Here is a 13,406-nt window from a genome sequence, read left to right on the forward strand (position 1 = left end):
TGTGTTCTGTATCCTTCTCGGTCCCAGCCATAACCATGAAAATCAATTACAGAGGTTGCATGGATAGGAGTAAGCCCATGAGCAGATGACCAAGAGAATAAAGGAGGTAATTACAGATAATGATGGGTACTATGTAAAACATAAAATAGGTTAATGGGATACTGGCCAGTGGAGAGGACAGTTACTCTGGATCTGACGGCTTGGGAAGGCCTCTAGGAAGATGTGACACGTCAGCCAAAATCTGGGGGGTGAGAAGGGCCAGAGGCACAAGGATATGTAGGGAGAACACATGCATGGTAAGAGAAGCACCAAGGGTCCTTGAGGTGGGGTCAACTTGCCAGGTGGCTCGGCAGTGACCATCTCTGATGTAGGCGCAGAGCTAGGCTTGGAGGCTGGCTTTCCTACCCTCTGTCCTTCTTGCTCTCCCAGTTGGCTCTCTCTCATTTCGAGGTATCTGCATCCCATGCAACTGTGGACTCTCTAGGGACAGCCAACCCCCTGGGACACACCACAGGGCACCTGGCTCTGTCCACTGTTGATGCCCCAGGAGCAATCGGTGAGGGACAAACTGCGTGTCATCCTGCTTTCTACTCACTGCAAAGGTAGGGAACTCTCCAAAGTGGGCAGGATTTTCTTCCTGCAGGCTGTTTGGGACAAGACAGCCCCCACCTTCCCCATGTGCTTGTATGGGGACAAGGCACTCTAGTTTCTACAAAATGTTACTCCCTAGGGATGTGAATGGAGGGGGCAGGAATCTGCAATACTCTAGTCTGAGCCCCTGAACTGTACTCTGCTTTGGATGAACCTATAGCTTAGCAATTAGGGACATGGTCACTGAATTTGGAAGTGCTGAGTTCAAATGTCGATTCCACTCATTGCCATCTGGGTGGCCCTGAGTCAATCACCTCTGCACCTCAGTTTCCTGCTCCAAATAGCAATAATAGATAAATAGTATCCAAATCCCATACCCAATTTCTCGATCCAGTGAGACCATGAGGGTAAAGTGCTTAGCACAGTGCTTGACAAATAATAAGGACTCAATAAATACTGGCTATTGTTATCATTTTATTCATCCTAAGAGGCAATGGTCCAAACTTTAATCTCTTTTCCCTTTCTTTCTTTCCCCCACGTTCCTTTCCTGGTAACTGTCCACAGCCTATCATTAAAATGTCTTTGGCCATCACCCTTTCCCGCATCCTGTGTCCGACATGGGGAAAGCAGAAGCAATGAGGTCGCGAAGTAAGATGCTAGGATGTACAGGCGCTCGGTTCCTATCTGAGTGACCTTGAATCTTTCACTTAAAGGATTCTCTGAGCCTTAGTTCATTTGTATACAAAGTGGGAGTGTGAAATCTGTGCCAAAGGAGTCACGGGAAGCTGAAGCCACGCATTTACTATCAGCCATATCCTCAACACCTAGCACATGCCTTACAGCATTTAATAAACGAGGAGAACACCACCACCACTACCAACAACAGAAACAACGAGATCGTGATGGCTCATAGTCTGGACATGCAACCTAGAAGAGGAGGGCAGGGGGAAAAAGCTACTTTCTGTGTCCATGAACATGACCTCCACCACTGCATTTCTACAAATTGGAAAAGTTGACACAGTTTCTCTTTTTTTGGCCCTCGAAAACACTTTATTTGTCCTTATCCATCCCTCCATTTATTCAACAAATATTTCTTTTTTTTTTTTTAAGTGGGTGATGGACTATCCTTTTTTTTTCTCAAAAGTTTTTATTTTTTATTTTTAATAAATTAATTTTTATTGCTGTTCAATTTACCAACATACAGAATAACACCCAGTGCTCATCCCGTCAAGTGCCCCCCTCAGTGCCCGTCACCCATTCACCCCCACCCCCCGCCCTCCTCCCCTTCCACCACCCCTAGTTCGTTTCCCCAAGTTAGGAGTCTTTTTCTTCTCCCTTCCCTTATATTCCCTTTCACTGTTATTTATATTCCCCAAATGAATGAAAACATACACTGTTTGTCCTTCTTCAATTGACTTACTTCACTCAGCATAATACCCTCCAGTTCCATCCACTTTGAAGCAAATGGTGGGTATTTGTCGTTTCTAATGGCTGAGGAATATTCCATTGTATACATAAACCACATCTTCTTTAGCCATTCATCTTTCGATGGACACCTAGGCTCCTTCCACAGTTTGGCTATTGTGGACATTGCTGCTAGAAACATCGGGGTGCAGGTGTCCCGGCGTTTCATTGCATCTGAATCTTTGGGGAAAATCCCCAACAGTGCAACTGCTGGGTCGTAGGGCAGGTCTATTTTTAACTATTTGAGGAACCTCCACACAGTTTTCCAGAGTGGCTGCACCAGTTCACATTCCCACCAACAGTGTAAGAGGGTTCCCTTTTCTCCGCATCCTCTCCAACATTTGTTGTTTCCTGCCTTGTTAATTTTCCCCATTCTCACTGGTGTGAGGTGGTATCTCATTGTGGTTTTGATTTCAACAAATATTTCTTGAAGGCCGATCAGGTGCTAAACACTACTGAAATTCCAACAGTAAATGAACAGAGATAGGAAACTTCAGTCCAGGGAAGGACACAGATATGAACCAAAGAACAATACAGCAATAAAATCAATAAACACAAGCGATATATCAATGAATTTTGATATATCAAAAATAAGCAGGGTGAACTCGTAAAAGAAAGGTTTTGATCTATAACTCCTGAATGACTATTGATGTTGAGCATCTTTTCATGTGCTCTCTGGCCATTGTTATATTTTCTTTGGAGAAATATCTATCCATGTCCTTTGCCCATTTTAAAATAAGGTTGTTTGTCTTTTTGTTGTTGAGTTACAAGAGTTCTTTATATATTTTGGGTACCAGATCTTTATCAGTTATACTGTGCAAGTATTTTCTCCAATTCTGTTGATTGTCTTCCTACTGTCTCGATAGTGTCATTTGGAAGGAATGAAGTATTGATCCATGCTATAACCTAGAGGACCTCATAAAACAGGATGCTAAGTGAAAGGGGCCAGACATAAAATCTTATTACATGACTCCATCTATATGGAAATAAGCAGGATGGGCAACTCATAGGGAGAGCAGATTAGCGTTTGGCAGGAACTGGAGGAGTGGCGAACATAGAGTGACCGCTTCATGGGCATGAGGTTTCCTTTTGGGGTCATAGATTCTGGAGCTAGACAGGGGCGATGGTTGCACAGTATTATGAATGCTCACTTTAAAATGGCTAGAATGGTAAATTTTATGTTATATGTATTTTACCACAATGAAAACAGAAGGATGTAACTCAAGGTATCTAAAAGGAGGCCCAATTTACCGTGGCATATGGAGCAGGGTGTCCTAGAGCAGCACAGCTTGAGCTGTTAGCTACTATGACCTTGCTAAGGGGTCTTGGAGGAAGAACAAGGACACTTGGTGGGGATGGTTGTGGAGATAGACAAGGAGATCCCAAGAAACGTCCCTGTATGGAAATCACAAAACAGTCTGCAAACAAAGGAGTCACTGATGTGTACAAGGTATCAAATGCCCTCCTCCGTATGGCCTTCTGACATCAGAAAGCAAATCTAATCATCCACTTTATCTAGCATCTGTGCAGATCAGTATTTGTTAGATGCTTTAATGGTGACGATGGTTATTTGCTGTGTAGAGACTCAACTGGACCCTTCCCAGTGCAATCCCGGTGCGAGGGGTGGAGCCTGAAGATTATATAATCCCACCCCCAAATTTCTTGAAGAAATAAAATGGATGATGGCTCATGTCCTCAATTCCTGAGCCAGATTCCAACCAATCCTGTGATGAGGCTTCCATTTTACTAATGGCATGTGCTTCAGTGGATGCCCTCCATTGCCCAAAAATATGCAATCACTTAATTGCCATAGCAATCCTATTATATTACCATTACACAAAGTCTAGTAGGGAAAGCTCAGAACGTGTTATTAGTGCTGAAAGGGACAATTTACTGGATTTCACTAAATGCCATCGCTTCCCAAAAAAATGAATCAGAATTACTTGATTACGCCCGTCTTGCTTTAACGTCCTGGTTGGAGGACAATGGGGGGAGCCACCATGCATGGTCTGAACTGCTTTCAGCAATCCTGGCTTTGTGCAATCACGGGATTCAGAGCCTTGCCTGTCTCCACCCCAACGCAGATGCTAAAAGAGTACATGCCGTGTACTATGTCGGGGTACATTGAGCATGTTCCCCTCGTCAAACAATCTTGGGTGGAGCTTTCACCAGGACACTTAAATTTAAAAGAGTGTTGAATTCATGAATGGTTTTTGTATTCCAGAGGAGAGCTCAGGAAAACATGGGCAGCTCCCCGACATTGAAAATTAAAATATCAAACCAAGGGAAGGTAAACAGGGGGTACTGGTCTGAAGAGAGTGAAGATTAGTAAAAACGGATCAGACCAAATCCACGTACAATCCTGGAAAGCCAGTGCTAAGCTCTGTGGGTCAGAATGTAATCTTTATACATGAAAAATGTCCTTCATGTATAAAGATTATGTTCTGACCAGTGAGTCTTCAATATGACTTGGCAATGAGTCCACCTGTCTCCCTGTTTGGTGTCTGTTTTCCCACCACTATAAATTGGAGCAGTTGTAGCAATAAACTGTTTTTGAAGAGCAACACTGGGTTAATATATATATATATATATATATATATATATATATATATATATATATACACACACACACACATTATATCTATATCCATATCTTCTATATCCATATCTATATTTATACACACAGTCTTGCCCCCCACTCCCTCCTTCCATGACACTTGCCATATAGTTTAGTTTTGCTGGACAGGTCTGTCTTAAAGTGCCACAAAACAGAGTCAAAAGCCATTTAGGTCACTTGTGATTAACCCTTTGCCTGCAGAGAATGGCAGGGAATCGAATAGGAAGGTGAACAACATCAGGACTCAGGGTGCCTAAGCTTACAAGGGCAACAATGTCTCCAAGCAGAATAAGAAGAATTTGTACCAGCCTTTGATTCTCTCTGATTTTTTGAAAGCACAAAGAGGCTTCATATTTAATTTATGGCGTTATATAAGCTGCTCTGCGTGCGTGTGAATTTCCCAGCACAATCCTGACTCTGGTCGTTCGGATTTTGCATTACGGAGGCAACAACTATTCCAGGATCTGAATTCTCAGCCTGGAGAGCAAAACCCAGGAGCGAAAAGCGTAGCAGCAATTTTGCAGGGCTGGTGGCATTTCCCTTGCCTCTCAAACCAATTTTAACTGCACAAAACCCTCGGCACGTTGCACCTGGGAAGGGCAGTGGCCATACACTGAGCTGTTATGAATAACTGCCGTTGGAATGGAATGCAATGGAAACAAATCTGCATTGTATTTGCAGTCTTTTCCGCAATTGCTCGCCATCTGGACTGCAGTCAGGGCTTGGGCCGAACGGCAGACAGAGGCCAGCTTCGCCGGGAAGCATTGCCCTACTTTGATTTGTAGCCACGCGAGCACTTGAAAGGGTGGCCACTGTTTCCTGCCACTGGCCACTGAGCGTTATCACATAGACGGTGGGGCTTCTTTTTATTTTATTATTTTTTTAATTTTTAAATTTAATTAATTAATTAATTAATTTATTTATTTATTTAGACAGTGGAGCTTCTATGGAAGAAAATACAACCTGTGCCAGGCACACATCTAACCTATCTAACCCATCTAACCCCCTTCTAATTCAGAGGCAACGAACCTCAGGTAAGGGCTGTCAGGCTGGCCTCTGGGACTGTGACTATTCCTTTGCTTAAGGAGCCACGAGAGTTACACTGGCTGATTTCGGCCTTTGGCTTATAACTGCCCAGCAATGCCCCTGCATCAGAGGTAGGCACTTGGGCATGATTGGTGCTCCTGGCATAAAGCTGTACCATCCTGGGAAGAGGACCAGAGTGACGCTGAAGGCCCACCCCGTGATAGGAGCAGGAGTCCGAAAATTGTGGCTACAGCCTAGGCTGGTTATGCGGCCTTCCAAACCATAGTTGCTGTATTAAAAACAAAAGGAGCGGCGGTAAATGGAGCTGTCCGTGTGCTGATACCAAGGTACCATTCGTTGTGGGTTTTCCCCACCTTCTATCCACCCAGTTCTCTGCCACGTGGGATGCCACGGACAATGATTTTCCTTCCAGGACACACAGACAGTGTGTTTCTTAGCTGGGTTTTGCAGCTGAGTGAAAGCACGTGATTAGTTTTTGTCAAAGGAACAGGAGCAGGAAGGGTGCAAGTTTTTTCTAAGCCTGGGGCCCCGAACGTGCGGTGGGATCTGCAGAGCCCTCTTAATCTCATCCCTGTGGCTGGAAACGGAGCTCCAGGGTGAGGAAGCCACAGCATCAAAGGGCTCCCCGACCCCACTGGACTGCGTGGAGCAGAGCTGCTCAGGAGGGCCCCCTCCTCACTCTGATTTATAGGAAAGAGGAAAAAAACAATGTTTTTAAAGCTACTGAGACCCGGGGTGGGGGAGTTTAAGTAGTGTTAACCTACTCTGGGTAATAGATTCACATGTTTTCCCTTTTCAGCATTGTACACAAGGGCTCTGCCTTTTAAAATGGGAAGTAGTGACATTTTCTAAAATCATACAGAGGAAGTCAGAGTGTAAAGGGAGAGCAAAGTCCTCTGTTTAAAATCTGGATGACGGTGGCTAAGAATAAAGCTAGCTATCTTTTATGGAACGCATGTCCCCATTCTAGGTACTTGGCATACAATTTCATGGAACTGTCGTGACAAACCCACAAGAAGACATTATTATCTCATTTTCATTATGGGAAATTCAGGATCTGATAAGTAAGGGCAAAGTCACATGAACTGTAGGAATTCCAGAATTTGAACTCAGATGTGTCAGAGGTCAAAGCCCACGCTTCTCAGGACGGTCCCGCTGAGACGCACAATGCCCCTGCCTCTGGCCAGTAGGTTCAGAGTAGCAGGTGCAAAAAGCATAACCACTGGATGGTCACACACTGAGCCTTCTGTGTCCGAGGTCCTGTGCAAGGTATTACAAGGGGAGAAAAGAAAACATCATGTGGTCCTTAAATATTTTAACAACTGGGAGAAGTGATGGCAGGTTGGGGACACAGATAGGATTTCCTCTCCCCAATCGCCTCTGCCTCTGCCCCACCACTTTGCAGTTTTGAGCTAAAGAGGAAACTGTTAATTTTATGAACTGCAGTCCAGAACTTTCACCGGATGCTGAGTTGACTTGCTGGGCTTTATGGAAAGTGGTTGAGAGAAGGCTTCCGTTTGTATCTCAGCCCTCCTGCCTTATTAGCTGTGTGCCCTGGGACTGGGAGACCCAATCTCCCTGAGTCTCAGTTTCCCTGTCTGTAGGACAGGGATGACAATACATACAGGAATGACTTCACAAGATTGTTGCAAAGCTCACAGCAAGTGCATGTGAGCGTGCATGCACTTGTGCAAGTGAGCGTGTGTACGTCCCTGCATTCTGTGAGCATTGGGAATCCTGAGCCAAGATTGTCTCTTCATGCTCTTCCACCCTTCCCTGAATGTGCAGTTGGTGGGCTGATTTGTCAAGGTCGTTCTCGATGACCTTGATGACTTAGTTCTCTCTTTCTGTCCTCTTTTTCTTTAGTATATCCCAGCATGTTGGCCTACAGATTCCAAATCACTGAAAAGAATGTAAGAGTCGCCATTTAGCCCTCAAGATCCAAACCAGCCTTTCCTGGACTTCCAACACTCTGACCTTTAAGGCACAGGTTCAAATCTTACCTCACCTCCATTGTGGGAGGTAGCTAACTAAGATGCCCCCAGTGACACCCACCTCCCAGTATTCATGTCCCTTACATAATTGTCTCTCCTCTGCCCCCTGTCCCCAAAGCATAGGCTGGACCTAAAGACTAGCTTCTACTGAGTAGAATACAAAATGATGAAATATCACCTCCCACATTAGATTACAAAGAAAGTCCTCTCTTTGTCTGTCTTCCTTCCTCCCCCACCCTCTCTCTCTTTCACCCTCTCTCTCCTACTCTGATAAGCCAACTGTCATGTTGCAGCTGCCTTCTGGAGAGCCCACATGGCAAGAAATGGAGGTGGCTCCAACCAACAGCCACAAGGAACTGCATCCTGTCAGTCATGACATGTGATTGAAGCTGGAAGCTGATTCTTCCCCAGTCGAATCTTGAGATGAGACCCCGGCCCCTGGCCAGTGCTCTGAGTACAGTTTGTAGGAACTGAGCCAGAACACTCAGCTAAGCAAACCCCTAATCCCCAACCCACAGAACCTGTGAGGTAGAAAGCACTTGTTACTTAAATATCTAGGTTTTGGTATAGCTTGTCACATAACAATAGATGACTCTTATGCCCTTCTCCAATTATTAGAGGCTTCTCTTAAAGATTCAGAGAGGATAGGGAGTAGCATGCATGGCAGTATTGTGAAATTTCTTAGTACCCAGCAAAAGACCATCACAGTAGCAACCAAATCAGCTTTGATATAATGAAATCCCTATAAGCATAGATGTCCCCTCACCGTCTACCCCTCCAACCTTGTCTTCAGCAATTAGGGAGGGTAAGACCAGGTGGATGTGGAAATCAGTTGAATTCAACCTAAATCAAGTATAATGCACATTAAAATATTTACTTTGTATTTGTGTCATATTTATTTTGCCTATTTTTTCTTTCGTGAGGATGGTTACCTTTTTCTGAGTGCTTGCTGTGTACCAGATTGTTTTTATAGTGTCTGGTTTAATTTTTACAAAATCCAGTATGGTATTATTGGTTTTCTCATTTTAGAGATGAGCCTATGGAGCTGGGGGATGACAAGCCACTTGCTATTCAGCCAGTAACCAGTGGCGCTTGGATCAGACCCTAGGAATGCTGGATTTTTAAAGCCTATTCCCTTTTGTCTACTCCAAGCCACCCTGAGGGCAGAAAACATGTCTCCATTTATCTTTGCCTTCCCATCAGCATATGGTCCCTTCCCTGATACACAGTGGGTGCGAACATTAATAAAATATTTAACAAAGGTTAGCAAAAAAAAAAAAAAAAATCTGGAAGTCTAACATTACATTGACGTATGTAGGTCAATTTACTTATGTGTGAAGAGAGGGACACATTCATCTCTCACCTAAGGTACTGATACCAAGTTCACATTCTCTGGTTCTGTCCCCAGATTTTGTCCATTTTAGAGAAGAGCTTAATTGGGTCACATTGGCCATCTCTCCTCTAATATGCTTCAGTAAAATAGAGAGATTTTGATTCTGAAGAGAAGTCTTCACAGGAAAAACAAAAACCAAAGCCATAATTCCTGACCACCTTCCCATTGGCTACACAGTAAAGCTCTTATCATTTCAGCTCTTATAATTCATCCATTCCTTCTTCATTCATATATTCATTCATTCATCCATTCATTCATTCCTCCATCCCTCCCAGAGGGTGTAATCTGCCTAAACTCATCTCAGTGCTTAGATCTGACAAAGGAATGGGAAACCGTCTTTGGTTATGACAAGCTCAGTCACCCTGAATGCATTTTGTTCTTTTATGTGGCTTTCCCCAATACAGAATAATATTTGCTAATTATTAAAAATGATTATAAAACACAGAATCAAAACATAAAAAGAAGAATCTCTGTAATTCCCCACTTAAAGATTAATGACTCATTAACATGGGCTTGTATTTCCTCCCAGACTTTTCTATGCATATTTTATAAATACTATACATACTAACTTACGACTTTGTCTTTACTTAATATTCACTGTTCTTATATCTTCATTTTATTAAATATTCTTCTAGAGTGCCTTCCTTTGCCTGCAAAATGTTCCACTCAATTGCTCTACGATACTTTCTAAAACCATGTCTTGAAGGTATTTGTCTTAATGGTATTATTGTTGTTCTTAAAAGAAACTACAGTAATGAGACACTGATATTGGCGAAGGAGTAGGGAACTAACCTGCCCCCAAAATTTCACCTGATTTATTTCTTTTGCATTAGTTTCCCAAATTACTTTTGGGTAGCTTGACACATCTTTAATTTAAGTCCTAATTATTGTACATAATGCAGCTCACACCTGTGGTGATAATGCTTTTATTAGCATTAAAACTAAAGACATCAAAGAATCATATCAGGATAAAATGTCTATTTCTAATTTAATAGAATTGCAATTAAAGCAAATTTGATCTGAATGAAATCCCATCATAACTGGGTTTTTTTTTCCTGCACAGTGAGTGAAATTATTCTCCCTTAAATTGAAGATTAATAACATGCTTTTAATGTTAAATGTAGCAATTCAAGCATTAGGTTGCAATTCAAGTTCAACATCACTGAACATTTTATAAACTTCACATTTTAACATCTCTGGGAAGCGCTCTGAGGTAAATGCATTAGCGTTAAATGCATTAATGTTATTTTTCTTTATAAATGAGCTTATAACAGTGTTGTTACCTTCATTTGAATATTTTAATGAAGGGATAATATAGGGTGAGTGTTCCATTTTCACAAGGTAATTGTTTCTTCCCTGAGTGGCTAAACTTGGGCAGAAAGCAGAATTTATCTCATTGAAATTCTATTATGGCTGCATTGCTGTTGTTACTTGTCAGAATCTCTCATTACCTGGTAACTGGGGCTTTTTGTTAACGCTCTCCTTTCCCATGGCGCCTAGTCTTCTGCCTTCCTGTGGTGTAATCCTGTCCTCTGGCAGGTCACAGCAGCAAACCTTTGGTATCTTGCTCCAAGGATGCATTGGCTCAGCACTTCGAATTTCCCTGGATGGAGAGTTCTGATTTAGATAAGTTCAGTTCAGGTTGGCAATAAGTAATCCAAATTTGCAGTAGAACCTGAAATGAGGGACAGGTATGCAATCATTTTCAAATTACTCAGATCTGTGTTTGTGCTTTTGGTAGATTAATTGCACAAATGGCCCCAGTTTTCTCTCCTTCACAGAGTACACTCCATTTAGGATGTAACTGATTTTCCAGATTCTCCTCTCAAACGATGAAATCTGTCATTCTATTCCTTGAATCTGGGCTGGCTGTGTGATTGGCCTTGACCATCAGAATAAGGCAAAATTGATGTCTTGAATGAGTTCACTCTTGCCCTTGGACCCATGCATATACCATATGAACAAGTGCAAGTCAACCTACCAAGGGAAGACAAGATCAAGGGGCTCCAGGTGACAGACAGCTAACAATCACAAGCAAAGCCACGCAGCCAAAATGTAGCTGATTCATGAGGGAGCCCAGGCATGGTCAGAAGAATCACCCAGCTGAACCCAGCCTACCTTGGCCACCTGTGGTTTTGAGCTAAATAAAGGGCTGTTATTTTTATTATTATTATTCATGAGACACAGAGAGAGAGAGAAACAGAGACACACACACAGAGAGAGAAGAAGGCTCCATGCAGGAAGCCTGATGTGGGACTCGATCCTGGGTCTCCAGGATCACACCCTGGGCCAAAGGTGACGCTAAACCTTTAAGCCACCCAGGCTGCCCAAGGGCTATTATTTTAAGTCAGTAAGTGTCCGGTGGTTTGTCACTCAGCCACAGATAGCTTAAGTAGTATCCTCCCTCCGCCAGAGTCTATCTGAGTGATCAAAGATGAGCTACTAACCTCTCTGAGTTGTGTTTTTCTCCATTGTAAATGAAAACAACAAGACTATATAGGATTGTCTTGAATTAAAGATAAGTGACATAAAATATTCAGTTCAGTGCATGCCACAGAAGAATGCTCAGAATAAATGCTAGCTCTTATTGCTGCTGATGCTACTGCTGCTCATTTCTGTAACATACATCCAAACATTTCAATTAATGGTTGAGAGCATGAGTTCCAAAGCCAGGCTGCCACCACTACTGGATTCCTGACTCAGGCCCTTGACCTTGTGTGACCTTGAACAGCTTACTTGACTTCTACCTTTCTGCAACCTCATCTGTAAAATGGGAATAAGAAAGTACCAACCTGACAGGATTGTTAGAATGATTATTAAATCAATCAAAATAGATGAAGTGGTTAGAATCTAATGGCATCTATTGTAGTAAGTATAATTATTATTGATAACAATAACTAGACACGCAGCTTATAGCTGTCTCTGTATATCTGAGTGGCAAAATCCCTATCCAGAAAGTCTTCCTCTTGGGTCTCATTTTGTCTTTGGGACCAAGAATATGAGGATTTTTGAAGATGTGTATTATGGAAATCTACAAATACATGTACAAGGGAAATAGTATAATGAAACTAATTTACCTATCACTCAAACTCAATAATCATCAATGTACAGCAATTTTCATTTTTTTCCACCCTCATTCTCTAGATTATTTTGTTGCAAATGCCAAGTACTACATAATTTCATCTGGGAATATTTCAGTATGTATGTAATCTCCTTCAAAATAAATAACCATATTCCATTGTCACACCTAAAAATTAACAAAAATTCCCAATATCATCAAAAATCCTTTTGATCCAAAGGCTCCCCTTCCATATCCTCGACCTCTGCTTTTTTGATAAACAAGGTAATTTTCATGTAGAATTTCTCACAGTCTGGATTTTACTGAGTATCTCTCTGTTGAGTATTTTAACTTGTTTCTCTGTCTCTTGTGTGCCCTATAAACTTATGTTTGGACCTGGAGGTTTGATCTTATTTATTCAATGACTTTCTTTTGGCCAAGAATACTTTATAAATAGCATTGTGTACTTATATTAGAAGCACATTATGTCCGGTTCTAATTTTTTGTGATATGCCAATTAGGATTACTGACTAGATCCACTAATTGACTTAGTTGTATAAATTGTGATAGCTTTATTCTACTCTGCCTTCTTTGTTCACTCAGATATAACTAAATGCAATTTCTCTTCATATCTATTTGGTGACCCTGAGATAAAGCACAGTATGCTCTAAATATTTAGCTCCACTTTGTCTTTTTTAAGTTAACGGTATATTCTAGAAATAATTGCATGGCAATGCAATGAGATATTTCTCATTTCTTTTTATAGTTGCATAGAACTTCGCTGTGTAGACACATGGTTAATTCAGCCTCCCAATGATAAACTTTTGGTTTTGCTTCCAGTCTTTTGATATTGCAAATAATGTTATCATAAATATCTTAGCACAGAGCATTTTGTGTGTGTGAGTGTGTGTGCATGTGTCATGGTCCATTTTTATACCAGCAGCTTTCAGAGCCTTGTTGGAGATAACAAAGGTTGTAGGGGATAAATCCAGTTAGTTGTGTCTTCATGGTAAAAGCAGGGATATTCTGACATTCATGGATTTCATCATTCCAGCTTCAACTCCTTTCCAAAATCTCTAAATCCCCTTGACATGTCTATACAGCCATTTGCCCTTTTGATGAAATTTAAAGAATCCAGATTGTGGGAAGGAAATGTGACTCATGTAGCAAGGGAGTGAACCTCCATTGACTCATTCTCCCCTCTCACTGCGTCTTCACCTTTCTCTCTTCCACATGGATTAC

The sequence above is a fragment of the Canis aureus genome, chromosome 8 (assembly GCF_053574225.1).
Source record: "Canis aureus isolate CA01 chromosome 8, VMU_Caureus_v.1.0, whole genome shotgun sequence".
Classification (NCBI taxonomy): domain Eukaryota; kingdom Metazoa; phylum Chordata; class Mammalia; order Carnivora; family Canidae; genus Canis; species Canis aureus.